Source organism: Hibiscus syriacus, unplaced genomic scaffold, assembly GCF_006381635.1.
Source record: "Hibiscus syriacus cultivar Baekdansim isolate YM2019G1 unplaced genomic scaffold, ASM638163v2 tig00110194_pilon, whole genome shotgun sequence".
NCBI classification, from domain to species: Eukaryota; Viridiplantae; Streptophyta; class Magnoliopsida; order Malvales; family Malvaceae; genus Hibiscus; species Hibiscus syriacus.
Genome location: NW_024062620.1, coordinates 464,018 through 481,702, shown reverse-complemented (window position 1 = coordinate 481,702; position 17,685 = coordinate 464,018). Strand labels below are relative to the sequence as shown.

The following is a 17,685-nucleotide window of genomic DNA, read 5'->3' as shown; positions in this document are numbered from 1 at the left end:
GTACCGATTCCCCTTAGCCCAGAAATCATTTTTCAACTACGAAAATCCACTATTCCAACTTCAATTCTTCATATTTCAACCCCTTTTATTCTCTTAACTCAAATATACATACTTAAACTAATTTATACCCATTTATTTCATCTTAAACCTCAAAATTCTATTCTCCATATAGAAATCAATAATCATACCAAATTTTTTGTTTACCCAAACTTAATTCTAACACTTCTAGTTTCTTATTCTCATAGATGAAAAGTCAAATTCATAATTAAAACTTCAAAAACCTCTTTATTTTAACAATTCATTTCTACACCCTTCATATAATTTCCTCTTTAATCCAGTATTTGTGATGTTTAAAGCTTATATAAGCTTTCCTTAAGCTTATATAACACCCAAAGAATCAAAACCAACTTATAAATCCAAGAATTAAATAGCTGAAATTATACTTACCTTTAACTGAGGCTTCCGGGGAGAAGAAGAAGCTGAGGAAGAAAGAGTCTGGATACATTTCCTCATTTCTCACGTTTTTATATCCCTTAAAAAAAGAATAAATATCTTCTCTTAGAAAAGACCATAATACCCTTGTTATTTCCAAACTCTACCATTAAATCCAACATCAAATTTCTTCAATTAAATTCATGAACTTTTAACTTATTTCGAAATCGAGCATAAAATTTTCAAAATTTGCAATTTAGTCAATGATCCTGATTCAGGATGTTACACTACAACTCAGTGGATCTTGGACGTGGCCCTTCGACTTTTAGCTGTTGGCGACGCTTCTTCTTTCTTTTTCTCCGACGACGGCGCGATTTACAACAACAATATAGTCATTATCTTTACTTTATCCATCTCCTTGCGTCTGTCGTCTCTCCACAAAGCAATCAAGTCAGCCACGTTCGCCGCTAATCTTTAGCTGCAGTTTTGGTTCTGCTCATCACCCTTTCTTCCTTTGCTTTTCTTCAACGATAAAGCAACACAAAAGAAATGAGTTCCCGGAAACTTGAAGTGGGTCTTGCTACCCCTCACCATTACAAGTCCTCTCGGAAAAAGCCAAGGCTAGCTGCAGAACATGCTTCGGCTTCGCAGTCTCTGGAGGCGGGGTTTTCCAAGATACGAACTGCTATTGTGGCATTTGATCGCCTTGTTAATTCCCTCGGTTCACTTAAAGACACCGCTGAATTACGTGACAAATTGCATAAGACAAGGCTTGATATTGAGCAGCTCGTTAAAGAGTCTTCAGCTAAACTAAGGGAAGCAAGAGAAGCTGTGCAAGATGCAGAAACCTTAAAGAAATTTATCGATGACAAGCTTGCAGCTGGGAGGGAGACAGCAGATTCATCTTCCGTTCCTAAAGAAGTTCGTCCATCAAGTTATGATGTCCATGTGCTGGAGGAAAAGGTGACCAAGAAACGCGAGGAAGAAGATGAGATGAGGGTTGAAGCCGCAACTCTCGGGGCTAAGGCTGGCCGTCAGCCCAATAGTGAGGATAAAGAGGTTGGAAAAAGTTTGAAAATTCCGGATAAGAAGGCGAATCGAGTGGAAATTTTGGTGCCGAAGGTTACGGAATCGGAGCTTCATAAACAGAGAGTGGAGCAGCAGGCGCCGACTTTGAAGATAGTGGAGAAGGCCAAAGAGAAGCAGTGTAGGACTGCGGCGGGGGAAAAATATGAGAGGATGCTGTTGGAGTCCACCTCAAAGGGGTGCAGTAATGATAAGACTGGATGCTACACGTTATTTATTGATAACTTACCAGAGAACATTCACTGGAAGATGTTTGGATCTTTATTTCGCTCCCATGGTCGGGTTCTTGATGCTTTTATTCCAAATAAAAGAAATTCAAAAGGAGTTCGCTTTGGTTTCATTCGCTTCGCAACTATCGATGAAGCAAGGAGAGCGATCTAAAAAATGAATGGTTCTCATATCGACGAAAGCAAAATTGGTGTTTATTTCTCTAAATTCAAACCTCAACAGTCCTTTTGGAGAAAGTCCTCGACAGGTGTTCTTCGCAAGTCCGGGACGGAAGATGTTTCGAGGAAGAATCATTATAAAGTTGAAGGTGTTATAGATGAAGAAAAACTTAAGGTGTTGAGCAATTGTCTAGTGGGGTGGTGCAAGGACTTTGTCAAAATTGGTCATCTCGCCAGACAAATGCAAGCGAAGGGCCTCATTGGCTTCACCTTAATGAGAGCTGCTGGTAATGCGATTTTAATGATTTTCGAAGACAATGCTTCATTGAGAAGCGTGAAGAACGATAAATCAAAGATTCTCGCAGAGTGGTTCTCCATAGTCAAAGCTTGGTCAGAGAGTTTGGTAATGGAGTGTCGTCGAGTATGGTTAGTTTGCGAGGGTGTTCCTTTTCACGCATGGAATTGGGACACTTTCAAGAACATTGCTAATAAGTGAGGTTTATTACTAGCTATCGACGAAAGTTGTCAGTCTCCATCATGCTTTGATCGGGCAAAAATTCAAGTCCTCACAAAGGCTGATGCGAGAATTGATGCGATGGTGGAATTGAAGGTTGGTGACAACTTCTTCAAGGTCATGGTGCATGAGATAGAACCTTCATTTAAGCCAAACTCTTGGGCTCCTGAAGAAGACGAGTCTCATTAGATCTTGTCTCTTCAATTGTGGTTGTTTTAGTCTATATGGTTGTAGGTGTGCTTTTCATTTGTATTATGTTCTGTTGTGCTGTTTTATTCCTACTGTTGGTGGTGTAATTAGAAGTAGGGTGATTAGACTGTGGCTTTGGATGAGGTCATATGAGGTTAAGGTGTATGTTGTAATGGTGTACATCACCATGAGAGGATTTTCCGTGGTGTCTTTGTATCGGGTATTTATCAATAAAATTTGAGGTACTCTTTTCTTCCTTCCAATGTTCGTTAACATACCTTTAGTATGTGAACGAATATGAAGGGAGTTTTTAATGAGACCTCCAACTTCTATCAAAAAAAAAAGTTGAAGGTGTTATAGATGAAGAAAAACTTCAGGTGTTGAGTAATTGTCTAGTGGGGTGGTGCAAAAACTTTATTAAAATCGGTCATCTCGCTAGAAAAATGCATGCGAAGGGCCTCACTAGCTTCTCATTAACGAGAGCTGCTGGAAAAGTGGTTTTAATGATTTTCGAAGACTCTGCTTCATTGAGAAGTGTGAAGAACGATAAATCAGAGACTTTCGCAGAGTGGTTCTCCTTAGTCGAAGCTTGGTCAGAGAGTTTGGTAATGGAGTGTCGCCGAGTATGGTTAGTTTGCAAGGGTGTTTCGTTTCACGCATGGAATTGGGATACTTTCAAGAACATTGTTGATAGTTGGGGTCAGTTACTAGCAATCGATGAAAGCTGTCAGTCACCATCATCCTTTGATCGGGCAAAAATTCAAGTTCTCCCAAAGAATGGTGCGAGAATTGATGCGACGTTGGATTTGAAGGTTGGTGACAAATCCTGTAAGATCATGGTGCATGAGATAGAGCCTTCATTCAAGCCAAACTCTTGGGTTCCTGAAGAAGACGAATCTCATTAGATCTCGTCTTTCTATTTGTGGTTTGATTTAGTCTCTATATGGTCGCAGGTTTGCTTTTCTTGTAGTATGTTCTGCGTTGTTTGTTCTGTTGCGTGGAGGATGTAATTGAAAATTTGGTGATTAGACGTGACTTAGGATGAGGTTATATGAGGTTAAGGTGTTTGTTGTAATGGTGTATATCACCATAGGATATTACGTGTAATCTTTTGTATTAGGTATTATTATTAATAAACTTTGAGGTACTCTTTTCTTCTTTTCCAATGTTCGTTAACATACTCTTAGTATGTGAACGAATGAAGGGAGTTTTTAAGAGACCTCCAACTTCTATAAAAAACATGCAACTTAAACAATGGAACTATTCTTAGCTACTAGGACTGCAAGTGATTGAGCTCAGCAGATAACCTTTATTTTCTAGCCTCACTTATTGAGCTTTTATTGTTAAGTATTTGTCTTGAAGCCAAGTTGACTTGAGCTAATTTGCTCCTATTTTGTTTAAAGAAATGGGCATCTTTCTTTTTATCTTTCGTTTTTTAAATGCGCCTAAATACAAGAAAGTTTGTTCTGTACTTAAAATTGAATAAAAAAGGCTGAGCTTCTATTGGACTTGCTGTGAGATACTTGATTTGTTTCAGTCCTGTTTATTCTGGCATGCCGAGTATTTCTATACTTTCCATTGAATAGTATCATCAAATACCCACACTAACTTAGCGTTTAGATGTGGTTTGTACCATTGAGTAAGACTGCAATCATTCCTACCCTTTTACCCAAAATGTTGGAATTTTGAAAACAATATTTTGAAGGAATTCATTTACAGATTAAAAGTTAAGTTGAGTCAAAGCTTGTGTTATTGTCTTCTAAAATTAGTACATGACTCAGTATTTTTTGCTGTTCTCTCCATTTTTCATCCTGAATATAGTGTATATCCTTTTTCCTGGAATATGGTGTTTTGGGTATGTGTTCTTTCTTTTTTTCACTGGAGATGAATTAACTTCACGAAATTGATGTCAAAGGATAGGATGAAAGCTGCCAGAGCAAGAAGGATGCTACAAAAGAAAGCTGCTTTGAAGGAAGAAAGAAAGCTGCTGCAATTGCTGCCGGACTTGATTGGCATATGATGACGGCAATGATGAAACTGAGGTGATCCTACTGCATATATTCAGTAACAAGAATTTAAAATTTTAAAGTACTGAGACTCTGCGATTTCAACTTGAACATATATTTTGTTGTTTGATCCTGCAGGAAGAACAGTTTAAAGACCACCTCTGGCTAATCTTCTAAATGAGGAGCACCAAGACCTTATCATAGACGTTATAGTACATTCAATTTCAATTCAGTTGGATTTCTTTCAATCATAAAATCATTTACCTGATTCCTTTTTTTGTTTTCTTGGATCTTTTAGACAGATAGAATTTTATTTTATTCTTTCTTTTTTTCATACTAAATAATGATTCTTTCTTCTGATTAGTTATGCAAGGCATTGGAATCTTTAGAGAGGTATTATGAAGCGTTGGATATTATCAAACTTGCTCTAAAATCAGGTCATAGCATTTTGCCTGTAGAGAAGCAGGAGCAGCTTCGATCACTTGGAGCACGTAATTCACTTTACCTAGTGTCCGTTCGTGTAGATTTGGCCCACTAGTTGTTTTCGTTAATGAATTTGTTTCCTTCACCATTTTAGCTTTTTGATGAATTGCTAAAACTTCGTATAATTCTACAGAAATGGCATACAACACCATGGACTCCAAGCATGGTTATGACTGCATAAAGCACATCGTTCAGCAGCATCCTTATAGTATTACTGCTTGGAACTGCTATTACAAAGTTATTCCAAGGTATATGTTCGCTGTGTTCCCATTTTTAGATGTTTTATCAATTTTAATAATTTAGTGTTCTCTCACTTCTTGGGAGGAGAAACTTACAAAACTGTTCTTTGTAGGAAAGGGTTTAAATTGTATGCACTTATAATTCTATTTCTATATATTTTAGGTTTAATTATAGATAATATGAACCTTTGCAATATTTTAAAAAATATTAACCAGATAACTTGGATATTTTCAAGAAATTTGGGATAGACTTGACATTTATTTGAATAACTTACAAAACTGTTCTTTGTAGGAAAGGGTTTAAATTGTATGCACTTATATAATCTATTTCTATATATTTAGGTTTAATTATAGATAATATGAACCTTTGCAATATTTTAAAAAATATTAACCAGATACTTGGATATTTTCAAGAAATTTGGGATAGACTTGACATTTATTTGAATTGTTGTAGAAGTCTCTAAAGCAAGCGTACAAATTGATAAAGAATTTAATAGTAATAGCAATTTATGGGCTTTATTATCACTAAATTGTAGAGTAGACAAATATTTTCTTAAACGTTCGACTACAGTGATGCTTTTTTTTATTGCTTTAATTTTCAAATTCATATTATGTATGCCATAATGTTATGTAGGTGTAGGTTATTCTTATCTTGATTTTCTAATTTAACAGAATGGTTGCTTAGGTTTATAATTTTGCTTAAAATAGTAATCCCAATGTTGGAAAAAGAAAAGTTGAAAAGAATAATTTAATTCAATCTAGTAGTGGAAAGAAAATAAAATTGGGAGGGGAGAAAATTTAAAGAAAATATATTTTTTTTCTTTCTATTGGTGTGTTTGGTAGGAAAGATGGGAAATGAAAAGTAAAATATTTCTCTTCCATCCATTGCTTAGCGGAGTTGAAAAATGAGAAAAGAAAATGAAATTTTGTGTAACCTCTTATTCCATTTGGAATGATTTGGTTTTATGCTTAGGATGGAAAATGACCATTTTTTCTACTCATTTTTCCTTCCTACCAAGTTCACTTCAAATTTATATTTTTCCACTCTCCACTTTCATCCTTCACTTTCCACTCAACCCTTATTTTCAAAAACATTTACTGTGTAATACAATAGACTTTTTTTTTTTCATTCACTTGCACACGTAAAAACACATTGTTGAGCTATAGCCGAAATAGGAAAATTCTTTAAAAAAACGCTCCAAAAATAAGCTTCCTGTCACCTTCAGTGTTACACAAACATTACAAAAGCTGTAATAGTTTGTGTAACTAGGTACTGTTTCCATTGTGCCATTCTAATATATTAACAAAGTAAAAAAAAGAAAAAAAAGAAAGAAACTAACAATAAAACACATGCCACATTTCAACCTGCTTGTGGAGATTTTTTTATTCCATCGCCATTGTATCAAATAATTATCCTTACACAAAAAGGCTGTAATAATTTCTGTAATTGGGGTAATGGTTTGCATAATTGGGTGATGTTTGATAATCGGAGTAGATAGAAACTATATTATGATTCTCACCCCAGAAACTTCTCCGTACGCTACGTAACCTTCTCTCTATGCTAGGTTAGCCGTTGTTTATGTCTGAATAATTGTATCAAACTTACCTCTTTGAACAATATGGATTGCAACTTTGCTATCAAACTAGTTCTTGTAAAATGGACACTCAAAACGATCTTGGCCCACTTTTTGAAGATTATCAGGATACCTACTCATAACTTTTAGTCGCCAAACATCACTGCTTAACCAAGATTATTATTTTGTTTATCCTCTGGCATCATAAGTTATCTTTATTTTTTTGTCATCTTCACTTGGGCATATGTTGAAGCTTATAAGTTGCCAGAGAATCCTTAATTAATTTGTGTGTTGGTATTTTCTTCTTTCTTTTGGTAGTATCCTAGATGCATATATGTATGCATTTTATCAAGCCCCTTTGATGTGAAAATTTTCATTTTACCTTATAGGGTCTACATTGATCAACCTAACTCTTGGATTCAGACTCCAAAACAAGCATCAGTGTCTTGCACAAGGTTTAGCGTTCCTCTATAACAACCTTCGGCTTTGTGAGAACAGCCAGGTTAGTTTTCTTTCTCATGGTTTTTTTATATTTTCCTATTGATTACTGTGCTTAACTGGTGTTTTGTAAAAGAAATTATTATAAAGTTTTACATTGCTTTGCTCTTTTTTGGGTGTGGATAAACAAAAGGAGGATTTTGAGTGCTAGAATTAGTAAAAGTTATACGCTTAGGAGTATGCCCCCTCTCTACATATGCCTTGTGTATTATTTTCTATGGAGAATAAATAATCGTGATTTGGTGTGCTTATTTATTATTTCATTCTGGGTACATGCTGTGAACATTCCGAATAATACAACTATTTAAGTTAAAGGACATCCTATGTTCTTATCAAATCAAGACCTTTTTTTTGTTGTTGTGGCAGGATGATTTGTATCTCAATCCATATATGTATATGATTAATTTTCTGTACATATTTACCTTCATAGAGATGGTCTTAAAAAGAGATGTTTGATTTCTTTTGTAACTTGATATCATTTGCATTTTGATTAAATTATAAAATTTTATGCCATGATCACCTTATTAAAGCTAATACTCGATGCCTATATGCTGTTAAGCTTGTCCTTACATATGGTGAGGAAACATGTTAAAACTTGTTCAAAGAATGCTTTGGAATTTGGTAATCGGAGTGTGTATGTCCATGGATTCTTTCCTCTGGTTTGGAATAGGTAAGGACACTTGTTGAAACAGACATGGAGTTGGTTGATCTGTTACGTTATCTAATAGTTGTGATTCGCCTGGTTGAATAGAAAAGAAATGCCTTGGCTGACGCAATGTTGTTGTGCAGGAAGCACTGTATAATATTGGAAGGCATGCCATCATGTGGGGCTGGTGACACTGGCGGTTTCGTACTATGAAAAGTGCTAGCTAGCACGGAGGAGGACCGTCCCATCCCAAAGCTTCCGAACGAGAACTGGGATCACACGGTGGAGAATCGGAAAAAAGATGGGTATGTGACCTCCGCAGGGAGGCAGCTTTCAATTTGCATTAATCTATAAAAAGTGTGGAGCAATGGATCTTGCTCGCCAAGTATTGAAAGATTATTGCTCCTTGATTGATGTGCGGTGATTCATGATCCATGGAGTAACATATACGTATGATCTTATATGCTATTATAACATACGTATGATTCAGTTTTAGTCACCGTCATAGTGATGAAATGATATTTTTTTAATGATGATGATGTATTATCTTATGATAATCTATTACCATGTTATTCTTTAACAGTAAGTAATTAAAATAAATCAAAACTTAATGTTAAAATAATTCGGTAATCAAAATAGAATCATGAAATATTTATTTTTAATGCACGTGCGTGCATCGTATTTAATTTTGTACAATTGATCTATGGTTTAATTTAAGTACGAATCTCAGTTTATTTATTTGAGTTTGAGTTTCTTCTGTAAATGTTATTGGCGTGATGTTAAAAATAGCCCACAATATTTATCAACTGATTATTTTGGTCCATTTTTTTAGTATATTGGCCTCCCAACGTTTTATTATGAGGTAAAAAATTCTCTTTATAGATGAAAAATATTAGATAACACATGATTATCACTTCAAAATGGGAATCTTTTTAACTTAAAATAATATGTTGAGGGTTAAAATGTTCTATAAAAGAAACAAAGTAATTATTCTGTTACATGTTAGGGGTTTTTTTGTCCTAAAATAAAATGTTGGAGGTTAAAATATTCTAAAAATAAAATATGGGCGAAATGATATTTTGGTAAACGGTTGGGAGTTAATTTATGCATTATGCCAATTTTGTTCTATTTTATGTTTTATTATATGTTTTTTTATTCAGAATTTTGGCTATAATTTATCTTGGTAAAACTGACGATTGCAATGGGGGTACTTGGTGCTTTGCTGCACTAGCCGAGTTAATGAACCCTATTTCCTTTGCAACGAATCCTTCCCTGCCACAGCTGTAATTCACACAAGAACTACCAGTAATTGACTTAAACTATTCAAGCACATTATCTAATGTGCAACATTTTCTCTAGAAAGCCTAAACAACAGTACATAAAACCAGCCAACATGTTACACTGCAGGAAATGAGTTTATTCACTGTCTTTAGGCATATTCTATTTAATTACTCTTTTAAGCTCTGTTCGTTTTGATGTATCTACTTTTCATGTTCAAATATCAATCGCTTTTTCAGGCTTCAATGTCAATTTTACTAAATAATTTCTACAAACTTCCAACGGTAGAAACAAAAATGAGCAGTCCTTATCAACAACATCAGAAGATCATTTCAGATCACCTTCTAATGAATGAAGCTTGAAGGGAGCATTGAGGGAAAAATTTCCTACGAATCACCAATATGTAGTCAAATTGATATTTTAATTCAAGTAGAGTATTGTAGTATATTATTTGCATGCCTTTTAGAATGTTTGGACTGTGACCAAATAAATAAATACTGAAACATAACATAAATAAACACTAATTTCAATACAAAATTAAATTAAATGTTTAAAATAAAAATACAAGCATGAAATAAATAAATAAAATTCTAAAATCTATTTCGACATAAGAAAGAATAGGAGTGATCTGCTCTAGTTGAAATCACAATTCATTAAACATGCCCAATTAACATGTTTCATAGTTTGTTTAACAACAATAACAAAGTTTTCCAAATGGAGTCGATGTAGTATGGTGATAAGTGTTTCCGCTTGTCACGTTGGTGACCCGGGTTCGATCCCCGGCAACGGCGTCTGGTCTTTTTTTGGTCCTTTTCTGTTTTTAAAAGAAAAAAGCTGAAAAAAGAAAATGTATGGCTTCGCCCGGACTCGAACCGGAGACCTTCAGTGTGTTAGACTGACGTGATAACCAACTACACCACGAAACCTGTTGGACGTACCCTGCATAAAAATAATTAATAATGTTTTCTATTTTCTAATTCAGATTATGTGCTGTAAGGGAGTGAAGGAACGCCTTTTGCAGGTTGGCTTGATCATGTTCTTTCTCGGTTCATCCTCAAAGTTGGAACCCTATGTGGACTGTATCAAGGTATTAGGATTTTTTTTTTTTTGCACCATCTGTTCAAACACCTATAACTGTCACAAGGTGTTGTTGAATGTAAAAACAGTTGCCGAATATTGTATTTGCATTGTAAGCCTTTTGAGCTAAATTCTTTTTTTTTAATAATGCAGCATACTTACCAACCGGGCTTCTCTCTTTCATGGTGAGACTTATGTCTTTCTTGTGCTTAAATCATTTAGGCTTCAATTTGTTAGGTTGTGGATACTTCTTGTATTGGGGATGCGTCCTTTTCTTAGATGGATAACAGTCCTACCTCTGGCAGTGTGAACACTACTGCTGCTTCTCTTTGTTTTTGGAAGCCCTACATTCCGAAAATTGTTTCCAGAGTACGTGGATAAGTACAACAAGCAGTAGCCTGTGTCATATCATTTATCATCAGAATTACCTCGACGAGAAAAATCTAAATTTGAGTCTGAAAAAGTTGTGAACACTTCAGAGGAGTATGTTAAAAAAGTAGATACCCTAAGGGGTATGCGAAGAAACCGGAAACAATCTTTACCGACATGGATCATAGATGATATTGTTGCTAGTTTCGACATGGATGATGTTTTAGCTTTCTTTGCTGGTAGTCAGTTTAGCAGTAGTTGCAGAGCACGTATAGTTAAAATAGAACAAATTCAGCCATCCAAGAAGTCATGAACATTAGAAAAAACATCTTGGAAGAAAGAATCCCACATGGATAAGCAAGATCAGGTATTAGTTTTTTTATATTTGTAGTCGTAATGTACTTGTTGAGAAAATAATTAAATTTCAATTCTAAAAAAGTGTACTATAAAACTTTTTTACATAAATATAAAAAATATATTACTTATTAATAAAAAGACATAATGCTAAAATTAGGATTAATGTATACTAAAATAGTTATTTTGATTTATATTTTTTTACGAAACATTTTGGCTTTCAACGTTTCATTTTAAGATAAAAAGATATTTATGTTTGATTAAATAGTCACTTTCATCCGTATTCCCTTTTCTATGGAGCATTTTAACCTCAGTATTTCATTTCATTATAAAAGACCTCTAGTTTGGAGTGTTAATTGTTTGTTAACTAATAATTTTCATCTACAAAAAAAAAACTTTTTACTCCAAAGTAAAACGTTTGGGTCAAAATACACCAAAAGAAAAATATAAAAAATGATTATATTTAATAAACTTTTTAACCCCTAATTATTTTCCATATGGCTTCCTTTTGAGGATTGAATTTTCTATAGTGACTGCTTTTGTATACCGTAGACGTGGTAAAATATTTGAAAACTGTTACCCATAAGAAGAGTATTTTACATACGTGACAATATTTTTAAAATGTGCATTTGGTGGAACACGTCTTCCGAACCTTAAAACCATCTCTAGGTTTTGTTATAATTCAGTGGTTTAGGGTTTAGGTTCTTTAATATTTATGTTTAGGTTTAGGTTTGGGGGTTTTATAATTTAAGATTTAGGGTTAACTTTGGGTTATGCTGAGTTAGTTTGAATGGTTAAGGCTCTCATTTAAGTGATTAAGTTTAAGATTATTTGGTACGATTAAAATATGAGAGTTATCAAGGATAAGTTTATTTATCCTTATTTTTTTTAATATTTCGACCCTAACGTTTTATTAAGGTAAAAAATCCTTTCATATATGAAAATCATTGGTCAACAAACGGACAACACCCTAAAATAAGAGTTTTTTTTTTGCTCTAAAATAAAATGTTGAAGGTCAAAATGATCCAAAAAATAGAATAAGTATTAAAATGTGTATTTAGTTAAAAATTAATCTTTTTTATTCTAAAATAAAGTAACGGGGTCAAAGTACTCAAAAGAAAAAGAAAAAAAAAGAACCAAAGGAACTATTTAATCAAACGTTAGGCACATTGCTTTTTTGACATTATACCCAAAAAACCTCCCAAGTCCATACCAATATTTTTGACACTCTAAAAGAAACTTGTATGCCATTCTTTTCTTGATATGATTTTACCGGTAGCTTCTGTAGGCAGAGGTGTACATGCAGCTCTCAGCATACTTCACAAGATCCTTAGGCCGAGGCTGGTGAGTAGCCAAACCTATGAAACAATGTGAAAGATTTCTAGTCGACATCAAAAAGAATTCGAGTTCTGCATGTATATACTGTAAACAAGAAAAGGTGTTTGCCGAGTTCATATGCTTTAGCTGCAACATTTGCGGCAATATGGGCTGAGATCTTTCTGAAGTTTTTGAATGGTGGGTAAATGAGTCCCTTGTCGAAGTTCTCTTGTGTCACTTGTGCAACCAAAGCTTCCTCTGTAACCCAGAACCCGAACAAATAAGTTTAAAAATTAGCGAAACAACCTAGTGGTACCACTTTTCGAGGGGGTTTATGAAGTGGAACTTACAGGCTGACAGAAGCATGTCGTCGTGAACCCGGATTGAACCAGACATGATCAAACCAAGACCAAATCCAGGGAACATGTATGCGTTATTTGCCTTTAAGACAGATATAACAACTAAAATCAGCCCTCAATGAAAGACAATACTGAACATAGAGGTAAACCTGCTTTAGGTACTACCCCCTGTTCAGGTAGTACCTAAAGTTCTAAATAAAAGTTTAGAGTGATACAGTTCAGAGTCGTCATGTACTGGTGTTTATATCATAAAGATCTAAATAAATTAAAAAAGAAAAAGAAGAAAAAATTGACCAAACACGTGTTTGGTCAAACATGTGCCTAATCAAACGGGCTTTTATTTTTCTATTAGTATACAATGTAACAATTGGAATTGGGTTCGTTAATTTAAAACATTAAAATTTTAGGGTAATGACATTATGGAACTTTTTTAATATATTTTTTAAATTTTATAATTATTATTTTAAATTTTTTTTTAAAAAATCGAGTAGTTTGTGAGCTTTTCGAGTCGAGTATCAATTAGCTCATTTTTGTTCGTTAAGAATTCGAATCGAGATTGAGTTGAATTTATTTGATTCGAGTGTTGATTGAGCTTTGACCGAGTTTATCTCAAATAATTCGCAATATGTCTCATCTCATTTACAACCCTAGATGTGATTAGTATAAACATATAGTTTGGGATGAAATTGAAATGTTCAAAAAGTTTGGGGATGAAACTAAAATTTTCAAAAGTTTGAGGATGAATTTAGAATGATAGTCATAGTTTAAGGATGAAATTGAAATATTTATAAGTTTAATGACGTATTTAGAATGAGAATCATAATTTGAGAATGTATATGCAATTAACTCAATAAAATCAGAAGGATGTTAAATGGCGAAAACAACCTTAATGACCGGGAAATTGAAGGAAATTTACGTAATTTTGGAGACTCAAACAGTAATCAAAATCCAAATTTTGAAAATCGGATCCGGGTTTAGGGTTTCCAATACAAACTTCCTTCACTGTTGTTTTGAAGGGCTACCTTCTGGCTTCTGCGGCCCTTCAATTTAGGAAAATTCCAGACCGACCTAAATTCAAGGTACATTCTCTATGTGTGTGTGTATGTTTAATTTCATGTTTTATCTTTGTTTAGGGAATTGAGCTGCAAAAATGGTATATGTGGAAAACTGAAGAAAATAAGAGAAAAGAAAAAATAAGCTATCAATAGAAATAAACACGAAACAAATGTATGAATAATGTTTCTCAATTAGCTAACTACTGATGTTTTTTTTCCTTTCAATTTTTCTCGGCCACCAAAATGGATAGTGTGTAAATTTATTGTTTGTTGTTTAATATTCTGCTGATAGATCTTAAACTTTCCCGTGGTTGAGCTTGCTGAAACATGATTTTGGGTAGGTAATAATAAGTTGGTACATCAAGTTTTCTTAAAGCTAATGAGATGATATGCATACAGAACTCTTTTGTCAACTGCTCATATTATCAAAGGAAATGAGCACCGCGGTTCATACAACTCCAAAATCGGAGAGGAAGTCGTTGTTTTTCCAAGATTTAGCTTCACCAATCTCTGCCCGTAGAGGGAAATTCTCTAGTCCAGGTCAAGCAGCTGCAGTCTCAGCTTTATGGCAGGATAATTTTGGAGGTTCAGATCTTCCACCTCCTCCTATGTACACCTTGGAAGACCGTTCGGATTTATCTCCTGAATCCGGGATACTGGATTACCCTATGTCTCCCGAAATCAAGTCACACCCAACAAGTCCGGTTCAAAGTTCTGGACATGACTTCTTAACTCCGGCAAAGTCCAAATCAGGGGCCAGCACTTCATTTGCTATACTTAATGGGCAGCAGAATCAGCTGAACTGAACGAGTTCAAGTTGGTGGTCACCCGCAAAGATGACTGGTAGTGAGCAGGATGAGAAGGGAAAGGGTTCTCCTGTCGAGGGTGTGGTTCAGCCTGGTGCTTTGATCACACTTCCGCCTCCAAGGGAGGTTGCTAGGCCTGAGATACAAAGGAATTCCGTGCCCACAGGCAATCTGGATGAGGAAGAATGGGTTACAGTTTACGGGTATGCTCCTCCCTACTTTCATGTTGTACCAAATAATTGACATGTTTATCTTATGGCCTTCTATCAACCTCTGTTGTGTTTTGTAGTGTCAGCACCTTATTCTGCTGGTGTAACTTTTGCTTTTATTATTTAACCAGACACTTCTTTGCATTTTGGTCCCGTTTCTATTATTTCCACATTGCCAAAATTTGACCCGTTTTTGTCAAGTTAAAATATATTTATTTATATGTAATTTGCTTGAATGTTCTAGGTAAATGGTATTGTGGTATTCTCTAATTTCTTTACCCCTAAAAAACACTTGTTTCTTGGTTTCTTTGGGGTACTGTCATCTGGTCCAGAATCTTCAACCCGTAGCCTTCTGATATAACTCAGCTGAGATTTGAACCTTTTACCTCCTTGGTGATTGGATACGCCTCTTCATGTTTCTCAGTTTTAGTAGAACAATGTGTTCAACCTAAACATTTGGGCTACTCTTGGTATGATCATGCTCTTATATGTATATGCCAGACCTATGATTTTAATATTTGCTTCTTTCCAGGTTTTCTCCCTCTGATACAAATTTAGTTTTGCGAGAGTTTGAAAAGTGTGGTGTGATATTGAAGCAAGTTCCTGGTCCAAGGGATGCTAACTGGATGCACATTCTTTATCTGGTGAATCTTCTTTCTCCCAATACAAGTTTTAATGCACTCTGCTTATCTATCTTTTTGGTTTGTTTTTACAGATTTGTGCTTTTCATGTTGTGTTTTTTAATTGTTGCATGCTATCCTTGCATGCTAAAATCACTACATATCATGAAGATAAAAGAATGTAAATCCAGTTGCAGATCAATATAAAAGATGATCGCTATCGACTAAAAAATAAGTTCAAAAGTAGATGTCTAACCTTTCTGAGTTGCAACCTGTTGGTTAAATTAAAAGCATGTATAATCTTGTTAAAGCTGAAATTTTTGCTTTTGGAAATTCCGTTTTGCCTTCATTTTGGTACAGAATCGGTCTGATGCTCAAAAGGCTCTCAGCAAGAATGGAATGCAAATTAATGGAGTACTAATCGTCGGCGTGAAGTTAGTGGATCCAATGCAAAGTGAGGCCCTAAATGAAAGAATGAATAATCAGGGTTTCATGACTTTGCCCCCACCATCGAGTAGAACATCGGAGCTGAACAATTTCCGACCATCGCGCCCTTACTATCTTCAAAATGGCAACACCAACGCACAACATTCAGAAGGCGCAGCTATAGCAAACCCTACAAAATCACTAGGGGCCAAAGTCATGGAATACATGTCTGGATATTAGGGGAAATCAATCACTCGCATACCCTTTGTTGTATTTCCTGATTGTTTGATGGTGTTCCTTCCATATATTCATAGAGGTCAGAGAGTTTCGGCATATAATCAGCTTGAAAACGAAATGTCCCTTTGAAGGGACGTGTTGCAGATTCTGTTGTAATTGCAATTGTAGAAGACTAGAGTTAAAAGCACTTTTAAAAACTTGTAACTTTTGGTATTAAAAATTGTGAAAAATCATGGTGAAAAAGCACCTTTCTTTATTAAAAAAGAGTTATTTGAAACTTTTAAATATTTCAATTTCATTCCTAGTATATGACCATTCTAACTTAGTCCCTAAATTTTTTAAACATTTCAATTCATCCCAAACTATATGTATATAATAATAACATCCTTTGTTAATAAAATTATTATGCCAAGATATATTATTATATGTTTGAAAAAAAACAAAATTTACGTTAAACTATGGTTGAAACTAATGACATATTTGAATGAATTTAGGGATGAAATTAGAATATTCAAAAGTTTGGGGACTAATTTAAAAAGAATGTGATAGTTTAGGGATGAAATTAAATTGTTCAAAAGCTTAAGGACTAATTTATAATAAGATTCGTAGTTTGAGATGGAATTAGAATATCCAAAAATTTAAAGATCAATTTGAAATAAGGATTATAGTTCGGGGACAAAATGGTACAATTAAATCTATAAAAAAACATTAAACCTTTTGAAGTTACCGATTAAAATTACAATAAAATAGAATAAATTCATAATAAGATTTATACATGATGAGATTTAGATCGAAATAAATTTAAGACTGGATTTGTACATGATAGTGTATGTTTGAAATTCCAACTTAGTATCTGTAAGTTACTAGGATTCAATTTTACCATCAAATTAAGATCTCATGCTAAAAAAGGGTGGACTACAAATTTGGCCACTTTTATTTTGATTTATCTAACTTTTATTATCTATTTTCCAAAAATTATGTTTTGATCATTTACTTTATTGATTTATTATAATGTGGTAATTGAGCTGTTAATTTGATAATGTGATATGCTAATAAAATGATTGAGGGTCAATAGTCGTTCTCTTTAAAAAAAATTCATTGTCAAATTTTTTATATTTTTTTATTAAAATTTATTTGCGTCAATCTAAAAATTTAAATATTCATCACCTCTAAAATTTTAAAAATGTATCCCCAACATAAAATCTTGTATATGTGTCATTGTTAATAACTTGAATATCTATCCCTGTTCATAACATGAATCTCCTCTATATATAGGAAGAGCTTAAAATGCAACTTGTTAATTTAAGACTAAAAAAATGACATAAATCGGTTACAACCGAAAATTTTATAAAAAACGTAACTTTTTAGGTTGGACATGATAACATTTTAGATTGAAACTGAAAATATTATCTTCTTCATAACGTTTTCTATTGCAACTGAAATAATTATTAATTGCATAAAAACAATTGTAAATATTAAACTTTCACAATGTAATTTTTCAGTTATAATCGAAATATTACAAATT

At 34.0% G+C, this 17,685-nt stretch overlaps 1 long non-coding RNA gene, 1 other non-coding gene and 3 pseudogenes across 2 annotated transcripts; 3 read left to right on the top strand and 2 right to left on the bottom strand.

The window, feature by feature from the left end:
• The window catches only part of LOC120217982, a 28,134-nt pseudogene extending 19,551 nt beyond the window's left edge, over positions 1-8,583 (top strand).
• A 1,600-nt stretch (positions 8,584-10,183) lies between these two features.
• On the bottom strand, positions 10,184-10,257 carry TRNAV-AAC. Its single transcript has one exon. It is a non-coding gene; the product is annotated as a tRNA-Val (tRNA).
• Positions 10,258-10,378: 121 nt separating this feature from the next.
• On the top strand, positions 10,379-10,732 carry LOC120217908. The gene is made up of 3 exons (XR_005525202.1): positions 10,379-10,418; positions 10,562-10,593; positions 10,688-10,732. It is a non-coding gene; the product is annotated as an uncharacterized LOC120217908 (long non-coding RNA).
• A 1,653-nt stretch (positions 10,733-12,385) lies between these two features.
• On the bottom strand, positions 12,386-13,038 carry LOC120217981 (annotated as a pseudogene).
• A 741-nt stretch (positions 13,039-13,779) lies between these two features.
• Positions 13,780-16,338, top strand: LOC120217907 (annotated as a pseudogene).
• The last annotated feature ends 1,347 nt before the right edge of the window (positions 16,339-17,685 follow it).